The sequence below is a fragment of the Oncorhynchus mykiss genome, chromosome 1, assembly GCF_057628025.1.
Source record: "Oncorhynchus mykiss isolate SJ-2025 chromosome 1, ASM5762802v1, whole genome shotgun sequence".
Lineage (NCBI taxonomy): Eukaryota > Metazoa > Chordata > Actinopteri > Salmoniformes > Salmonidae > Oncorhynchus > Oncorhynchus mykiss.
The window spans coordinates 29,397,449-29,415,742 of record NC_143022.1 but is presented as its reverse complement, the minus strand read 5'-3'; the positions used below and the strand labels follow the sequence as shown (position 1 = coordinate 29,415,742).

General features: G+C 43.2%; 1 pseudogene across 1 annotated transcript in view; it reads left to right on the top strand.

Annotated features, from left to right (window-relative positions):
- LOC110532142 (uncharacterized) overlaps positions 1-18,294 on the top strand; it is a 51,405-nt pseudogene that overhangs the window by 519 nt on the left and 32,592 nt on the right. The window contains exons 3-16 of the transcript XR_016483274.1: positions 294-387; positions 509-576; positions 713-803; positions 3,798-3,886; positions 4,097-4,248; positions 4,344-4,434; positions 4,797-4,888; positions 5,295-5,372; positions 5,526-5,602; positions 5,677-5,763; positions 5,937-6,013; positions 6,593-6,674; positions 15,512-15,659; positions 16,954-17,041. The product of XR_016483274.1 is annotated as an uncharacterized LOC110532142 (transcript). The remainder of the gene's footprint in view (positions 1-293; positions 388-508; positions 577-712; positions 804-3,797; positions 3,887-4,096; positions 4,249-4,343; positions 4,435-4,796; positions 4,889-5,294; positions 5,373-5,525; positions 5,603-5,676; positions 5,764-5,936; positions 6,014-6,592; positions 6,675-15,511; positions 15,660-16,953; positions 17,042-18,294) is intronic.

Sequence of the window (18,294 nt, the reverse complement as noted above, 5' to 3'; positions counted from 1 at the left end):
AGCTTCTGTCATGGCATGTAGTTGAACATACCCTTCCTCAAGCCTTGTGAGGGTTGTTTGTGATGTACTTATAGCAGAAACCCCTGAGGTCGACCCATTAACCAACTGATTAGGGATCCTTAGTGATCCTCTTCTATCTAAGGAATGGTGGTTTTCTAACTCACTTGTGAATCATATTTCAATCCAATACCAATAATGAAATAGATACCTCATGCAAATATCTGTAATATCTGAGGGTTCAAAATGTTTGACATCTACATGTGCATGTGTTTCTATCTCCTGCTCTCGGGAAGATCCTGAAGAAGATCTCTCCAGATCTGCAGGAGCGGATGTGGAACCTGGCAACCCGGGTGGAGGAGCAGCTGACTGGAACACTGGGACCCTGTGGTCAGTAGAATCAATCATACCACTGCAGCAGTGTCACGTCATTTGTGTGTATCATACTATGTGGACATGGATTTTTACAGTATCTGATCTCTCTGTCATTCCTCGGTTTTCTCCACTATAGGAGGCTTCTCAGAGACAAGTGCTGCTCTATGTGACTTCAATGAGTTCCCCTGCAGGGAGGTCCAATAGGTCCATAGGCTACCATCCACCTATGACACCACATTAAATGTTTCTGATAAATACATTTTTTCTATTATAAACATCAACTGATGTCATCATACATGAATAATATTAGTGAATATATTTATTATGTATATTCTTTCAGGATGTTGACAACATTTACTATGCCCAGAATTGTTTGGAATCTCTCCTTCAAACAATGGTTCACCAATATCTCCAACAAAGACCTCAAACTAGTAAACCTTTTAGCCACATCCTGATTTGTTTTTCCAAGTCCTGTTAGAGAGCACACTATCTCATGTTATTACACAGCTTGATGCTTCTCTCCCTGAGTTCTCTTGCTCTGAGTCTTGCACTCTCTGGTTCTGTCTTGGATGTCACATTCCTAAGTTTTGGCAGTGTGAGCTGAGGATGGGATCTTGTGGATGACCAAACTGTCCGACCAGGTCAACGCTGCAGGGTCTAGCAGGCCTATCAACAGTCCTCACATGTGCACACAGAGCACTGTGCCCTGGAGGCAGGGCGCCATACTGACTTCCTAATCTAGCTGCTGCTGTGTTACTGGTACTGCAGTGCTTTTAGACAATCACCTGGCTATGATGGAGGTCAGAGAAATGACCTTCATGAGGAAAGAGAATTTGTGTGTATGATATTCTTTTGGGTCGATCCACCAATTCGGTGCCGTTTGAGTTCCCCAAATTTGTACATTCTGTCATAAAGAGCACATGTTCAATTTCATAAAAAACATATTTCCCATCTCAAGAAGTTAAATAATAAAATGACTATCGTAAGTGTCAAGTAAAGTAACAGGGTTGACCGTATCAGGGTTGACCGTGTCAGGGTTGACCGTATCAGGGTTGACCGTAACAGGGTTGACCGTATCAGGGTGACCGTATCAGGGTTGACCGTAACGGGGTTGACCGTATCAGGGTTGACCGTATCAGGGTTGACCATATCAGGGTTGACCGTAACAGGGTTGCCCGTAACAGGGTTGACCGTATCAGGGTTGACCGTATCAGGGTTGACCGTATCAGGGTTGACCGTATCAGGGTGACCGTATCAGGGTTGACCGTATCAGGGTTGACCGTATCAGGGTGACCGTATCAGGGTTGACCGTATCAGAGTTGACCGTATCAGGGTTGACCGTAACAGGGTTGCCCGTAACAGGGTTGACCGTATCAGGGTTGACCGTAACAGGGTTGCCCGTAACAGGGTTGACCGTATCAGGGTGACCGTATCAGGGTTGACTGTAACGGGGTTGACCGTATCAGGGTTGACCGTATCAGGGTTGACCGTAACAGGGTTGACCGTATCAGGGTTGACCGTATCAGGGTTGACCGTAACAGGGTTGCCCGTAACAGGGTTGACCGTGTCAGGGTTGACCGTGTCAGGGTTGACCGTATCAGGGTTGACCGTAACAGGGTTGACCGTATCAGGGTTGACCGTAACAGGGTTGACCGTATCAGGGTTGACCATATCAGGGTTGACCGTGTCAGGGTTGACTGTATCAGGGTTGACCGTATCAGGGTTGACCGTATCAGGGTTGACCGTATCAGGGTTGACCATATCAGGGTTGACCGTGTCAGGGTTGACTGTATCAGGGTTGACTGTAACAGGGTTGACCGTAACAGGGTTGACCGTAACATGGTTGACGATATGAAAGGGTTGACAATGTGACAGGGGTAATGGAAGCTTATTGTTTGTAACCAGCTCAGTTTTCCACCACAAAATACCAGCAAATAGCCAAAAAGAGTAGAACCAGCTCACCTGCTCTATGATTCGACTGTTATTTGTTCAATGTTTTTTTTCAAAAAAATATTTTAAAAGAAATAGGTTCACCATATTGAAACAAGAGTTGAGTTCATGTAAAAGGATTGATCTGAAAATGAGGGAAAGATTGTACCCCCGCACATTCACTCGGTACCGGTGCCCCCTGTATATAGCCTCGTTATTGTTATGTACTGTAATTCTACTGTGTTACTTTTTATTTTTACTTTATTTGATTTAGTAAATATTTTCTCAACTCTAATTCTTGAACGGCACTGTTGGTTAAGGGCTTGTAAGTAAGCATTTCACGGTAAGGTCTACACCGGTTGTATTCAGCGCATGTGATTTGATTTGATTAATCACTAATCAAATGAAAAAATATATAATCTTCTGAATTTTTTGAGTTGTCAAAGCAACAAAATAACTAGGGCTTTACAATGATGGGGAAAACTTGAATACACTTTGCGATTAAGTGGGTTGAAATCTTCCTAGAAGTGACACAGGGTTGACTGAGGGACATGTCAAAATGCAGAATTTTGGCACTTTAGCAAGGCTTTATATATATCAAAAATCTGAACAGGTTTTTGAAATTGGTGCACAATTTCTACTTAAAATATCAAAGGGACGCAAAAGGCACTCATTTTCTATAGGCTAACGGAATTTCTTAGAAATGAATAAATAGAAATTACCATAGAAATTTCTGACACCGAAGATTCTCATGGAGATAAAATGGAGATTCTCATGGAGATAAAATGGAGATTCTCATGGAGATTAGATGGAGATTCTCATGGAGATTAGATGGAGATTCTCATGGAGATTAGATGGAGATGATTCTAATGGAGATTCTCATGGAGATAAAATAGAGATTCTCATGGAGATTAGATGGAGATTCTCATGGAGATAAAATAGAGATTCTCATGGAGATTAGATGGAGATTCTCATGGAGATAAAATGGAGATTCTCATGGAGATAAAATGGAGATTCTCATAGAGATTAGATGGAGATTCTCATGGAGATAAAATTGAGATTCTCATGGAGATTAGATGGAGTTTCTCATGGAGATTAGATGGAGATTCTCATGGATATTGGATGGAGATTCTCATGGAGATTAGTTGAAGATTCTCATGAAGATTAGATGGAGATTAGATGGAGATTCTCATGGAGATTAGATGGAGATTCTCATGGAGATTAGATAAAGATTCTCATGGAGATTAGATGGAGATTCTCATGGAGATTAGATGGAGATTCTCATGGAGATTAGATTAAGATTCTCATGGACATTAGATGAAGATTCTCATGGAGATTAGATGGAGATTCTCATGGAGATTAGATTGAGATTCTCATGGAGATTAGATGGAAATTCTCATGGAGATTAGATTTGCTGCCAGTTTATGAAGATGGGATGGCTAATGATTCAAAACATAGTAGAGGAATGATTCTTCCCCCTCTGTAGCTCTCCCCAGAGCTCCGAAGTCCAGGAGCAGGTTCTCTTCATGATCAACAGATCCTCAACCCTGGAGGAGGTGTGTCTGGAAGGAGGTGGGCTCACTGTGAGTAGCCTACTCCACGTGATCCTCCTCACCTTTCTAAAACATCCCTCCCTCCCTAAATCATTCTACCTGGTGTCTGAGGCACTGAGGAAATGGGAAATGTTTGGATGACATTTGATTTATGTGATTGATTCACTTTATTTTTCATTTCAGTTCAACATTAATAACTCATTTCTGTTCCTCTGTCTCTCTCCTAGCCCTTCCTCTTGTTGGAATTTTGCATTGAAGATGGCCTGCGGGCCTGCGAGATCACACCTGCTCCGCCATCCACACCATCAACCTGTCAGCTAATTATATAGAGGACAAAGGTGAGCCTTTTCCTATCATAAATACCTTTTGGGGTTTGTTAATGTCCATTGCTGAGGTTCCCAATTCCAACTTGCCTGGACTGGCTAGTGACTACTCATCTGCTCATGTGTGTTACCTGTGTTGCCTGTCGTCGGGTGTGAAAGCTCTCAGTCAGGAACTGGAGAACCTAATGGTCTCACCCAGCTGTCCGTCTCCAGGATTGTTGTCTCTCCCAAACTCTTCTGTCTGCTTCATCCTTTTTGTTCATTTAAAAAAAAGAAACTATGTCTTTGTGTTGATACTTATCTTGTGATAGTTTTCACGTAGAGTATTGCATTTCTCTTTCTCATTCCTCTTTCTTGCCCCTTCCATCTCTCCTGGGTTGGCTAATCTGACTCAGGGGTTCTCTCAGAACAAGGCCTTCGTGTAACAGTATAACTTTAGACCGTCCCCTCGCCCATACCCGGGTGCGAACCAGGGACCCTCTGCACACATCAACAACAGTCACCCACAAAGCATCGTTACCCATCGCTCCACAAAAGCAGAGGGGAACTACTACTTCAAGGTCTCAGAGCAAGTGACGTCACCGATTGAAACGCTATTTAGCGCGTACCGCTAACTAAGCTAGCCGTTTCACATCCGTTACATTCGCCAGCTCTCTGTGTCACCTGGACTTGTCAGGGAATACAGGCAGTCTGGCTACAGAGGAGGCTGTGGTGAGGGCGGGGGCAACACTTGTTTTCAGTTCACGGTTTAGACTTCTTTGCTCCATACTTGAATAAAGGTCTATACTGTAGGTGCTGTGAGTTTCAGCTAAATGCATTTTTTGTATAATGTCCATGGTGGATACTATGGAACATGAACTGCCTTGGTTATATTCAGTAATGGGTTGTCTATGAAATATTATTTGCTGTAAAGTTAAAGGGAGTTTGTTTTGACAATGCAGTCCCACGTGTCAGGATATGCATGCTAATTAATACTGATATGACTTAATGATGCAGGAGGAATCTCAGTCAGAGTAATATAATTACTCCATAGTACAGTATTGAATTGAGTTGTTCAGTAGATGGTTTTGGCTCTTGAGGGCCATAGCACTAATAGCTTCATATCTCTTCCTGTCAGAACCTGTTTAAGTTCCTCTCAGGGACAAATGCTGTGTCTAACCTGGACTTGAGTGGAAATGACTGCCCTCTGGATGCTGTAAGTGACCTTTAACATTTTACTTCTGGTCATGACAATAAACATAATCAGTCTCTGTAATCTTTGTTCATTTGAAAATGAATAGCCTGATATGCATGTTTGTGCCAATGTGAAATAATGCACTTTACGTCCCCAACTTACTTCTCCCCCTAGCTGTTTGTAACTCTGTCAGCATGCTTCTTCTCCAACCTGGCTCACCTCAACCTGTCCAGGGACCCCTTCTCACACAGGTGAGAACCCTGCTTTCCATTATATATCTTGACCGGTGTTGTCAGACCCATCGCTAACCTCTTTCTGTCCCCATGAAGTTGAGGGAGGTGACAATGACTGTAATGGAGTAAGAGCTCTGAGCTGTGGGACTGCTAGGAACCAGACTACCCCCAGAGTGGCTCTCAGGTGAACACTGACGGAATGCTATACCAGGAAATGTCTACATGATACATGTCAAACAGAATGTGAAGCCTACTTATAGCACTGGATGATAGTGTATAATACTGTATGTGTTTGCATTTTGATTTACACATGTATACAGCTGTTTGATACATACATTTTCTGTCTTTTATGCAGATTGTTGTTGCAGGGTCTGGCCAGAAGTAAGTACTCATCTGTGTGGGAAGGAGCTAAACCTGAGCGGCTGTGAGGTAGACACACACGTACACACACACACACGCACACGCACACACACGCACACACACACACAGTATGTGTTTGCATTTTGGGCATTGACTGGGGACATTGCCGTGTGTAGGGTGCCATGTTTCAGATGGGCCGTTAAACAGGTGTCCTGACTCTCTGTGGTCACTAAAGATCCCATAGAATTTATCACAAGAGTAGGGGTATTAACCCCGGTGTCCTGGCTAATTTCCCAATCTGTCCCTCATACCATCATGGCCACCTAATCATCCCCAGCTTCCCAATGACTCATTCATCCCCCCGTCTCTCCCCTGTAACTATTCCCCAGTTTGTTGCTGTAAATGAGAATGTGTTCTCAGTCAACTTACCTGGTAAAATAAGGGTCAAATCAAACATTTAAATTAATAGACATACACACACACACACATACCTCACTTTTTTTTTATCAGTGAGTTGAGCCATTTTTTGGCTGGTTGATAATCATATGTACGACAATGTATGCACTCACCACTTACTGTAAGTCGCTCTGGATAAGAGCGTCTGCTAAATGGCTCAAATGTCAAACGTGATGTGTATTATGTGTCCAGCTGAGGTCTGCTGGAGCCCAGATGATTCAGGTGCACATCTTTGAAGCCAAGGCCATCAGCATTCTGGACCTCTCTGACAATGGTACGATACCAAACCCACCCCTTATCTCTCTCTCTGGAGAGGTGTGGGTTAGATGGAGAGAGATGGAGAGCGCACAGGCGGGTGGTGTCTGTGGGCTAGGTGGTGGTGCCAACCAGCAGGTGATAAATCACGCACCATTCAGATCACGTAACAGAGAGGGAGACAATGTGTTCCTCGTGGGGTGATCCCCTGCTCTCTAGCACAATGGGGAGATCTCAGGAATCAGCCCATGGATGAGGGGAGGTGGTTAGATTGGCTGTTCTGGGAACTGTCCAGGGAGTCTCCATAGGGGGCCATTGGGGGCATCATTAAGAGAAAGAAAACTCCAATTGAATAGAGTATTTTCCATATATTTCTTTCTAGGAATCTCAGAGGGCAACCGAATGCTGAGGAAATGTATATTCAGGGGATAAGAAAACAGTTGTTTTCGATGAATAACCCTTTTTCCGCATCATTATAACTTACCATTATTTTTGGATCTACCAATAGAAAATGAAAAATATGTTTTTTCTTCTCCTACTATGACCTCTCTCAACCCTTGTTCTGGAAATACAGCAGAGCCAATAAAATGCTTGACCGCTGACAGGACCTCAAATCAGGCCATGTTATTTCTGGATCAGGTAGACAAGTGCAGGCAGGGTTCCTAGCTTCCCACAGACAGTCCTCCATGCAGCACTGAGCAGCAAGGCCAGACATGTCAGTGTCAGTCAGAATAGACACAGCACTGCTGGGACACTGATACTCTAACATCCAGCACCTGCCTGTCTGAAAACCCACTTCCTCGTCCCTCACTTCTGTGGATCGTACCACTGACGTCACACTGACTGGAACAAAGACTATAATGGCTCCCTGCTTCCTTCTACACCAGCCAGTGGCTCATATATAGAGACCATTCGTTTTCATGGGGAATGCAGCTGTCAAAAAGCTCCAGGGAATCCTAATTTGTGTATTTATGACAAAATAGGCTCAACATGATTGAATTGAGCTGACTTGAAAAGATAGCTTCCTCAAAGCATATAGAAAGACAGACAGAGAGAGTAACAAATATACATCTATCTATCCTCAGGTTTTTTAGAGTGACATGGTAACCATGGTGCTGTCCATCGGACAGCCGCGATCCGGCTTTGGGACTCAACTTTGCCATGAAGTCCAGGTGAATAGATTGTTCTGTCACGCCCACTGTGTTTTCTATCCATCTATCTACTGTATATCCATCAACTGTCCCCTTCTCTCTCTCTCTCTCTCTCTCTCTGCCTTCTCTCTCTCTCTCTCTCTCTCTGCCTTCTCTCTCTCTCTCTCTCTCTCTCTGCCTTCTCTCTCTCTCCACAGAGCTCTAATAACAAACGTCCTACAGTGTATCGTCCAGCTCATGCAGGAGGAGGAGTGTGTGAGTGTTCAATCTTGTCCTTTGAGTGACAAACTCACTTATTTACATTCTTTCATGTGTCATATCTCAAACACTTAACTTTCCTGTGTACCATGTGTAATTATAATCATTTGTGGGGTGCTTATATTTGTCCTGTTCCACATGTGTGTAATGGAAATGTTGTTGTTGCATATCCCAACTCCTTCTGAGACACCATCAGGGAGTGGGATTACGGCCAGGGTCGCCATTATACAGCGCCCCTGGAGCAATTAGGGTTAAGTGTCTTGCTCAAGGGCACGGCGACAGATACATTATTTTACCTTGTCGGCTCCGGTATTCGAACCAGCAACCCTTCTGTTACTGACCAAACATCAAGGCTACCTGCCTCCCCATCTACCTGTTATAAACCTGTTCTAATAAGCTGTCGTAAACAACCATTGACTTAAACATCAGCTTAGCTCTGCAAAGGCCTCACTTACATCACATTCATCTCCTAGCCTCTGACAACAACAGTATATCCCAGTCTCCTTTACCCTCTCCTCAGTAGATATCCCTGCTCCTCTTATATTTTGACCCTGGCTCTACCACTGCCCCGGCCTTTTCTCCAGTGGTGTCCCATTCTCTGTAATAGTTGGAGGCTCTGTGGAGGCACAGTCCTCAGGGACGTCGCCCTGAGTGAAAGCAATACTTTTAATTACCCAGAATCCTTCTCCAGCGAGACGCGGCCTGCCTCAGTAATTACACACTGAGCAGCTTAAACTCTTACAGTATACAAGGCTCATTAAAACAGGCAGACATTTTCTCTCAGAATATCAAAGAGCCCTCTTATATCTGAGATGGAGATGTCAGGGTGAAGTTCATGTAAACCAACTGAAGTTCTTTCAGGCCTAGGCTCTGGGCTCTTATTGGATGGAGCTCTGGCTCAGATCAAATCAAATTTTATTAGTCACATGCGCCGAAATGCTTACTTACGAGCTCCTAACCAACAATGCAGATAAGAATAAGAGATAAAAGTAACAAGTAATTAAAGAGCAGCAGTGAAATAACAACAGTGAGACTATATGCAGGGGGTTACCGATACAGAGTCAATGTGCGGGGGCATCGGTTAGCTGAGGTAGTATGTACAGTACATGTAGGTATAGTTATTAAAGTGACTATGCATAGAGTGAGTAGCAGTGGTGTAAAGAGGGGGGGGGGGGGGGGGCAAATAGTCTGGGCAGCCATGTGACTAGATGTTCAGGAGTCTTATGGTTTGGGGGTAGAAGCTGTTTAGAGACCTCTTGGACCTAGACTTAGCACAGTAAAACAAGTCCTATATCGACATAACCTGAAAGGCCTTTCAGCAAGGAAGGAGCCACTGCTCCAAAACCGCCATATAAAAGCCAGACTATGCAACTGCAAATGGGGACAAAGATCGTACTTTTTGGAGAAATGTCCACCGGTCTGATGAAACAAAAATAGAACTGTTTGGCCATAATGACAATTGTTACATTTGGAGGAAAAATGGGGAGGCTTGCAAGCCAAAGAACACCATCCCAACCGTGAAGCACGGGGGTGGCAGCATCATGTTGTGGGGGTGCTTTGTGGGCAGAACTGAAAAAGCATGTGCGAGCAAGGAGGCCTACAAACCTGACTCAGTTACACCAGCTCTGTCAGGAAGAATGGGACAAAATTCACCCAACTTATTGTGGGAAGCTTGTGGAAGGCTACCTGAAACGTTTAACCCAAGTTAAACAATTTAAAGGCAATGCTACCAAATACTAAGTGAGTGTACACTTGATAAAATAAATAAAAGCTGAAATAAAGTGGTGATCCTAACTGACCTAAGACAGGGATTTTTTTACTAGGATTAAATGTCAGGAATTGTGAAAAACTGAGTTTAAATGTATTTGGCTAAGGTGTATGTAAACGTCCGACTTCATGTATGTGTATAATCTGTATGTATGAGGATCTTTTCCTTTCCCATATTCCTTACTTTCTGGTACATTTGCCTTTGACAGGTGATATATTATAAATTGCTGTTCATATCTTTACTGTTTTTATTGCATTTTACCCTCTAAGTATGATTGAATTGTTTTTATATTTCCTTAGAGACTGAAAGTAGTGTTAGGTTCAAGCTGTTTGTGTATGAGAAGTGTAATTATTCTTATGACAGGGACAGTAAAAGTCCTCCTGCGTCTCTGTCTGACTCATCCTGTCCCAGCTGGTTCAGGGTCTCTGACAGAGGTTACGGGAGAGTGTCCTACATTTAAACCCCTGCAATGTACAGTACAGAAAGTGCAGTCAGACATATTGGCTGCAGAGGAAGTGCTTTGTAATGCTAAGACCTCCATCACGGTAAGGTTTCCTTGATCCTTGAGTCTCATATAACAGATTTGTGATTGTTGGCTAGATTGACAATGTATATCTGTGTAACATAGGCCTAATGAGGAACTCATTTGAGGATGGTGAAACATAATAGATTGGTGTTCGCCCTCTACCTATTAAAAACATGATCTGGCGCACACACATAATTATTTTATGCAGAGGTGCAGACTAACGGTGAATAAACTCGACTTAGAGTTGCACACTCCATATATAAACTCCCAGTAATTTATTGGGTAAAACACCAACGTTTCCGTGTGACTTCTTCAAGGTGCCTTCTTCAGGTAAAGTCATGAATAGGTTATAGCATATAGAATATATTAGGCTATTATCATATGGATAATAATTAAATATTGTACATAATATTAGCACCAGCATACATTGTTTAATTCAATTTCACATATATATTTAATTGTTTCCTATTTCATTAAAACATTTTGTTACATGTAATTTTTTGGTTCAACCATAATGCATAATAAGCGTCATCAACAGGGGGAACATATTAGGTGTATGCTGATAAACTGTAGAAAGAATATATACATTTATAAGACTGGTTCATTAAAGAGAAAATTGTTCATAAGAAGGACCTGAGATCAAAGTCAATATTCAGACCACAAGGGGACAATGTTTTTAGACAGGATATCCAGTAAGCCTCCCTTTGTAGTAGTAGGATCTCCATGTTACCTCTCCTTGATAGAGCAACATGCTCAATGCCTATTTATTTTAGGGAGGCGATAGGATGGTTAGCTTCAACAAAGTGAGCTGCTAATGGATAATCAATGTTCTTACATGTGATTGAGCCGTGGTGTTCAGCTATGCGTTGTTTTAATTATCTTATTGTTTGTCCTACGTATACTTTCTCACATGAACAGGTGATGAGATTGATTACTCTCTTGGTCTTGCATGAGATGATACCCCTAACTGGGATTTTTCAACCTGTATGCAGGTGTCTGAAGAAGAATGTTTTTATAATGCTGTTGCACTCTGCGCATGAGCCACATTTGTAGTTCCCATTTGGAATGGGTGTCAAGAGTGTCTGAGTGAGCTCAGGGGGCATGTCAGATCTCGCCAAGCTATCTCCAATAGTGAAACCACGTTTGTAGACCACCAGTGGGGGTTTCTTGAAGAGGTGTGCAATTTTTTGTTGTTGTTTATTTGCAAAATATGCCAGTGCTTTTCAGGATTGCTTTAATTTTCTCTGAACACTTGGTGTACTTGATGCAAAAGACTGTTGCGTTGTTTTTCTTCTTTGGTTGAGTTTTTAGTAATTAGTTTTTAGTAATTCCTCTCTTGGTTTTTGAGATATTTTCATCATTGCAGCATCAAGAGTTTTGTTCTTGTAGCCTCTCATTTTTTTAGCATCATCCTCTAGCTATTGCCTTCACTTCATGAGCTGTTCAGGACACCCTCTAGAGGTGTAATGCTGCAGCATTTACTGAATGACTGCCAAAACAATTACTGCTATTTCTAAGTCTGTTATTGTTTGTGTACAGTGTTTATGAGTAGCATCAATATGCATCAGTCACCAATCACACAGATGACTATCACCATTCAGCCAATTAGAAGAGACATGCCTAAAACTATTGCTGCAACACATGATAGGAAAAGACTCATGAGAGGTCATCCAGGTGAGTCTCCCAGGTGACTAGTGTCAAATCAAATAAAACGTTGTCACATGCGCCGAATATAACAAATGTAGACCTTACCGTGAAATGCTTACTTACAAGCCCTTAACCAACAGTGCAGTTCAAGAAGAGTTCAGAAAATATTTACCAAATAAACTAAAATAAAAATGATAAAAAGTAACACAATAACATAACGATAATGAGGCTATATACAGGGGGAGTCAACGTGGGGGGGTGCAGGTTAGTCGAGGTAATTTGTACATGCAGGCAGGGGTGAAGTGATTATGCATAGATAATTAACAGCGAGTAGCAGCAATATACAAAACAAATGGGGGGGGGGGGGGGGTCAATGTAATAGTCCAGTGGCCATTTGATCAATTGTTCAGCAGTCTTATGGCTTGGAGGTAGAAGCTGTTAAGGAGCCTTTTGGTCCTAGACTTGGCGCTCCGGTACCGCTTGCCGTGCGGTAGCAGAGAAAACAGTCTATGACTTGGGTTGAAGGAAGCTTGACCCCAGTGATGTACTGGGCCATACGCACTACCCTCTGTAGTGCCTTATGGTCAGATGCAGATGCCAGTTCTCTGACCTCCTCCCTATAGGCTCATCGTTGTCGGTGATCAGGCCTACCACTGTTGTGTCGTCAGCAAACTTAATGATGGTGTTGGAGTTGTGTTTGGCCATGCAGTTGTAGGTGAACAGGGAGTACAGGAGGGGACTAATTACACACCCCTGAGGGGCTCCAGTGTTGAGGATCAGCATGGCAGACGTCTGTTGCCTACCCTTACCACCTGGGGGCGGCCCGTCAGGAAGTCCAAGATCCATTTGCAGAGGGAGGTGTTTAGTCTCAGGGTCCTTAGCTTAGTGATGAGCTTTGAGGGCAGTATGGTGTTGAATGCTGAGCTGTAGTCAATGAACAGCATTCACACATAGGTGTTCCTTTTGTCCAGGTTGGAAAGGGTAGTATGGAGTGCGATTGAGATTGCGTCATCTGTGGATTTGTTGGGGCAGTATGCGAATTGGAGTGGGTCTAGGAATCCGGGAGGATGCTGTTGATGTGAGCCATGACCATTGCCTTCACTTCCTTGGGCACAGGGACTATGGGGGTCTGCTTGAAATATGTAGGTATTACAGACTCAGTCAGGGAGAGGTTGAAAATGTCAGTGAAGACACTTGCCAGTTGGTCCGCGCATGCTTTTAGTACACGTCCTGGTAATCCATCTGGCCCTGCGGCTTTGTGAATGTTGACCTGTTTAAAAAGTCTTGCTCACATCGTCACAGTCATATAACACAGTCATCCAGAACAGCTGGTGCTCTCCTGTATGCTTCAGTGTTGCTTGCCTCGAAGCGAGCATAAAAGGCATTTAGCTTGTCTGGTAGGCTCGCGTCACTTGGCAGCTCACGTCTGGGTTTCCCTTTGTGGTCCGTAATAGTTTTCAAGCCCTGCCACATCTGACGAGCATCAGAGCTGGTGTAGTAGGATTCAATCTTAATCCTGTATTGACACTTTGCATGTTTGATGGTTCGTCTGTGGGCATAGCGGGATTTCTTATAGGCGTCCGGATAAGTGTCCCGCTCCTTGAAAGCGCCAGCTCTAGCCTTTAGCTCAATGCGGATGTTGCCTGTAATCCATGGCTTCTGGTTGGGATATGTACGTACGGTCACTGTGGGGACGACCTCGTCGAATCACTTATTGATGAAGCCAATGACTGAGGTGTTGTACTCAATGTCATTGGATGAATCCCGGAACATATTCCGGTCTGTGTTGGCAAACAGTCCTGTAGTGTAGCATCCGCGTCATCTTACCACTTCCACATTGAGTGAGTCACTCGTGCTTCCTGCTTTAGTTGTTGCTTGTCAGCAGGAATCAGGAGGATCGATTTATGGTCGGATATTCCAAATGGAGGGCGGAGGAGAACTTTGCATGCATCTCTGTGTGTGGAGTAAAGGTAGTTGTTACGTATGCCTCTTGGAGGAGGGAACGCAACACCCTGCTGCACTCAACTCCCCATAGAGTGAAAGAGATGTGATTGTAGGTACGGGTAAGGATGACAGAGTCAGAGAATATGAACTCTTACCATGTTAAGGAAATAAATTCCCAGTAATGTGGGGAAAAGGGGCTGGACAGAACCAAAGCAAAGAAAGTAAAAGTTAGAGTACCCTCTCCTACCTTACCTGCCTACCCACTACTTACCTAACCTTAATGCCACCTGGCGCGCTAACCAAAATACAGGGGTTGGTCCGCCCAGGTCTTACCTAGTGTGCATAGACGGAGTACATACTACGGGTATATGTATGCCCGCAGGCCTCTTGCCTAAGCAGTCACAAGGTGCCTTCCCCTTCCCCCTGGGAACAAACGACACAGAATAATACAAACTTAAAGTGATCAATTTCACTAATTAAAAACACTGAGTCCCATTGGCACACACATACCTCAGAAGTAGCAGCTACAAAATACTTTCAACAAAACTGTCTCTGAGCAACAACAAACACAGGACATCCAAGAAGCCCTCTCTTCTAACAAAGGAACACTGACTTTTAAAGCTGTCACAGTAATTGCCGACAGCTGTATCCCCTAACGAGAGGGCGGGATCAGAGCTCCAATCTACAATGGGGCCGACCAATCAGCTGCTTGGGGGAATCCAGGAAGCCATTTCCTGAAATACACACATACATATCCACAAACTCATAACACAGAAACTGGGGAACGTAACAGTCATCTAGAGTTGTTATTCCTCTGGTTGCACATGTTGGTAAAAATTTGGTAAAACTGATTTAAGTTTGCCTGCATGTCCCCGGACAATAGAAGCACTGCTTCTGGATGAGCATTTTCTTCCTTGCTTATTGCCTTATAAAGTTGGTTGAGTGCGCTCTTAGTGCCTGCATCGGTCTGTGGTGGTAAATAGACAGCTACGAATAATATAGATGAGAACTCTCTTGGTAGATAGTGTAGTCTACAGCTTATCATAAGGTACTCTTCCTCAGGCGAGCAATACCTCGTGACTTCTTTAATATTAGACATCACGCATCAGCTGTTATTGACAAAAAGACACACACCCCCACCCCTCATCTTACCAGACGTAGGATATTTCAGTTCTTAACGTCCCGTTGGTAGGATAATAGTGATCGTAGGTCATCCATTTTATTTTCCAATGATTGCATGTTAGCAAGTAGAATTGATGGCAATGGGAGTTTACTCGCTCACCTACGGATTCTCAAAAGGCAGCCTGATCTGCGTCCTGTTCCCGGAAGAGCAGTATATCTATCTCGTCGGACTCGTTAAAGGAAAAACCTTCTTCCAGTTCGTGGTGAGTAATCCCAGTTCTGATGTCCAGAAGTTATTTTTGGTCATAAGAGACGGTAGCAGCGACATTATGTACAAATAAGTAAAAAAACGAATGAAATAGCTAAATTGATTATGGGCATGTAAAACGTCAGCCATCCTCTTCGGGCGCCATTTTATCTATATGCCCTGTGTGTTCCAGAAGCTGGCCCAGGCCTTGCTACAGGCAGCCCAGACTCTCTGTCCCAGGGTCACACACAGGTCAAGCTGGCTGACTATGTGGCTAAGATGTCCAGACAGACAGACCTCTTCATCCGGGACACCCTCATACAGCACACAGGAGAGCTCAGGTAAACAGCTGAATATACACACATCCACCCTGACACAAAAACACAGCTTATGTAGAACACAAACGGTTACATCATACACGATCTTTGTTGTTTTGTGTCACAATCATGTCATACTCAATACTGTTAATTTTCCCCACCTAGGGGCCTCACACATATCTCATAAAGCTTACTGTAGTTGCAAATGGAAACAGCAGAGGGAACACCCCCCTATCCACATCAATGGAACAGTAGTGGAGAGGGCAGCAAGTTTTAAGTTCCTCGGCATACACATCACAGACAAACTGAATTGGTCCAGACACAGACACAGACAGCATTGTGAAGAAGGCGCAGCAGCGCCTCTTCAACCTCAGGAGGCTGAAGAAATTCGGCTTGTCACCAAAAGCACTCACAAACTTCTACAGATGCACAATCAAGAGCATCCTGGCGGGCTGTATCACCACCTGGTACGGCAACTGCTCCGCCCTCAACCGTAAGGCTCTCCAGAGGGTAGTGAGGTCTGCACAACGCATCACCGGGGGCAAACTACCTGCCCTCCAGGACACCTACACCACCCGATGTCACAGGAAGGCCATAAAGATCATCAAGGACATCAACCACCCGAGCCACTGCCTGTTCACCCCGCTATCATCCAGAAGGCGAGGTCAGTACAGGTGCATCAAAGCTGGGACCGAGAGACTGAAAAACAGCTTCCATCTCAAGGCCATCAGACTGTTAAACAGCCACCACTAACATTGAGTGGCTGCTGCCAACACACTGACACTGACTCAACTCCAGCCACTTTAATAATGGGAATTGATGGGAAATGATGTAAATATATCACTAGCCACTTTAAACAATGCTACCTTATATAATGTTACTTACCCTACATTATTCATCTCATATGCATACGTATATACTGTACTCTATATCATCGACTGTATCCTTATGTAATACATGTATCACTAGCCACTTTAACTATGCCACTTTGTTTACATACTCATCTCATATGTATATACTGTACTCAATACCATCTACTGTATCTTGCCTATGCTGCTCTGTACCATCACTCATTCATATATCCTTATGTACATATTCTTTATCCCCTTACACTGTGTACAAGACAGTAGTTTTGGAATTGTTAGTTAGATTACTTGTTGGTTATTACTGCATTGTCGGAACTTGAAGCACAAGCATTTCGCTACACTCGCATTAACATCTGCTAACCACGTGTATGTGACAAATAAAATTTGATTTGATTTGATTTGATTTGACTTCTCCCCTCCCTTATTTATTTCTGCTTTCACTCCTCTTTCAGTGAACTCAAACTGTCAGTTAGTGTCTCCTTGGTGGAAAGTATCATTGATGAGGTTCTGCAGAACTTGTTTGTGGCTCAGCGGCAATTGGTGAGAGTTTGTTTTTTGTGTGAGTTGTGTGTGTTTGTGTAGTATGACTGATCACCACCCTCCCCCACCTCAGAACCGTCATATGAGGGAGCAGACCAGAAGAAATGGCCGTTAATTATTTTATTTTTTTACGTTTTAAATAGGTTTTGTGAATCTGTGCCCAGCTCCCTCAGCTAAAAGTAGTAGACCATGACTGCCCACTGGATGATGTAAAAGTTCTGACTAATATAAAACACACATATCCCACCATACTATACTGTACATGCCGAACCATTCTACCAGTCTACACAGTACCTACATGACCTGCATTAGTTCTTGTTTCTCCTATTCTCTTATTCTCCTCCACAGTATGCTCATGTCATTTGGAGGAACAGCTATCCGTCAAGCAACCTCAGTGAAAAGTAAGAACCAGGCTTGTCATAAGTGTAATTAAGATTTATTGTAACAGACTATTTAGTTGGAAAGCTGGGAGTCTGGGATGAAACTAGGAAGATCAACAATGTAGGTTTGATGATTGGCTGCAGTCTGCTCCATAAAAATTGCCTCGACCTGTGATGTCAGTAGCTACAATCTTCTGCCACTGTGATTAGCTTAGAAAAAGGTTTCACCCAGAGTTCACAGTTGAAAGGTCAGAGGTCGTGTCTGAACCATTGCACTATCCAGTTAGGAGTGAGCTCTAACAAAAGAGGGTCAGAAGGGCAGTAATATGAAAATAATGGAGCAGTCACAACAAAGAGGGAGATATTGTCTAGAGCCATATGGTTCTGGATTGTTCTGCTCAAATCCCCCTAGTGCAATGTCCTCATAAGTGCATTTTAAATCCGATTTAGAATCAGTCCAAATTTGTGTCAGTGTGCTACATGAAAAAAATTACGCTAAAATTTTTAACCCCTTGTCTGCTGAAAAACATGTTCAAAAAAGGCACTTATGTTTTACTGTGCATATGTTTTTGTGTTTGTATGTTTTACTGTGCATATGTTTTACTGTGCATATGTTTTACTGTGCATATGTTTTACTGTGCATATGTTTTTGTGTTTGTATGTTTTACTGTGCATATGTTTTACTGTGCATATGTTTTACTGTGCATATGTTTTACTGTGCATATGTTTTACTGTGCATATGTTTTACTGTGCATATGTTTTACTGTGCATATGTTTTTGTGTTTGTATGTTTTTGTGTTTGTATGTTTTACTGTGCATATGTTTTTGTGTTTGTATGTTTTTGTGTTTGTATGTTTTACTGTGCATATGTCT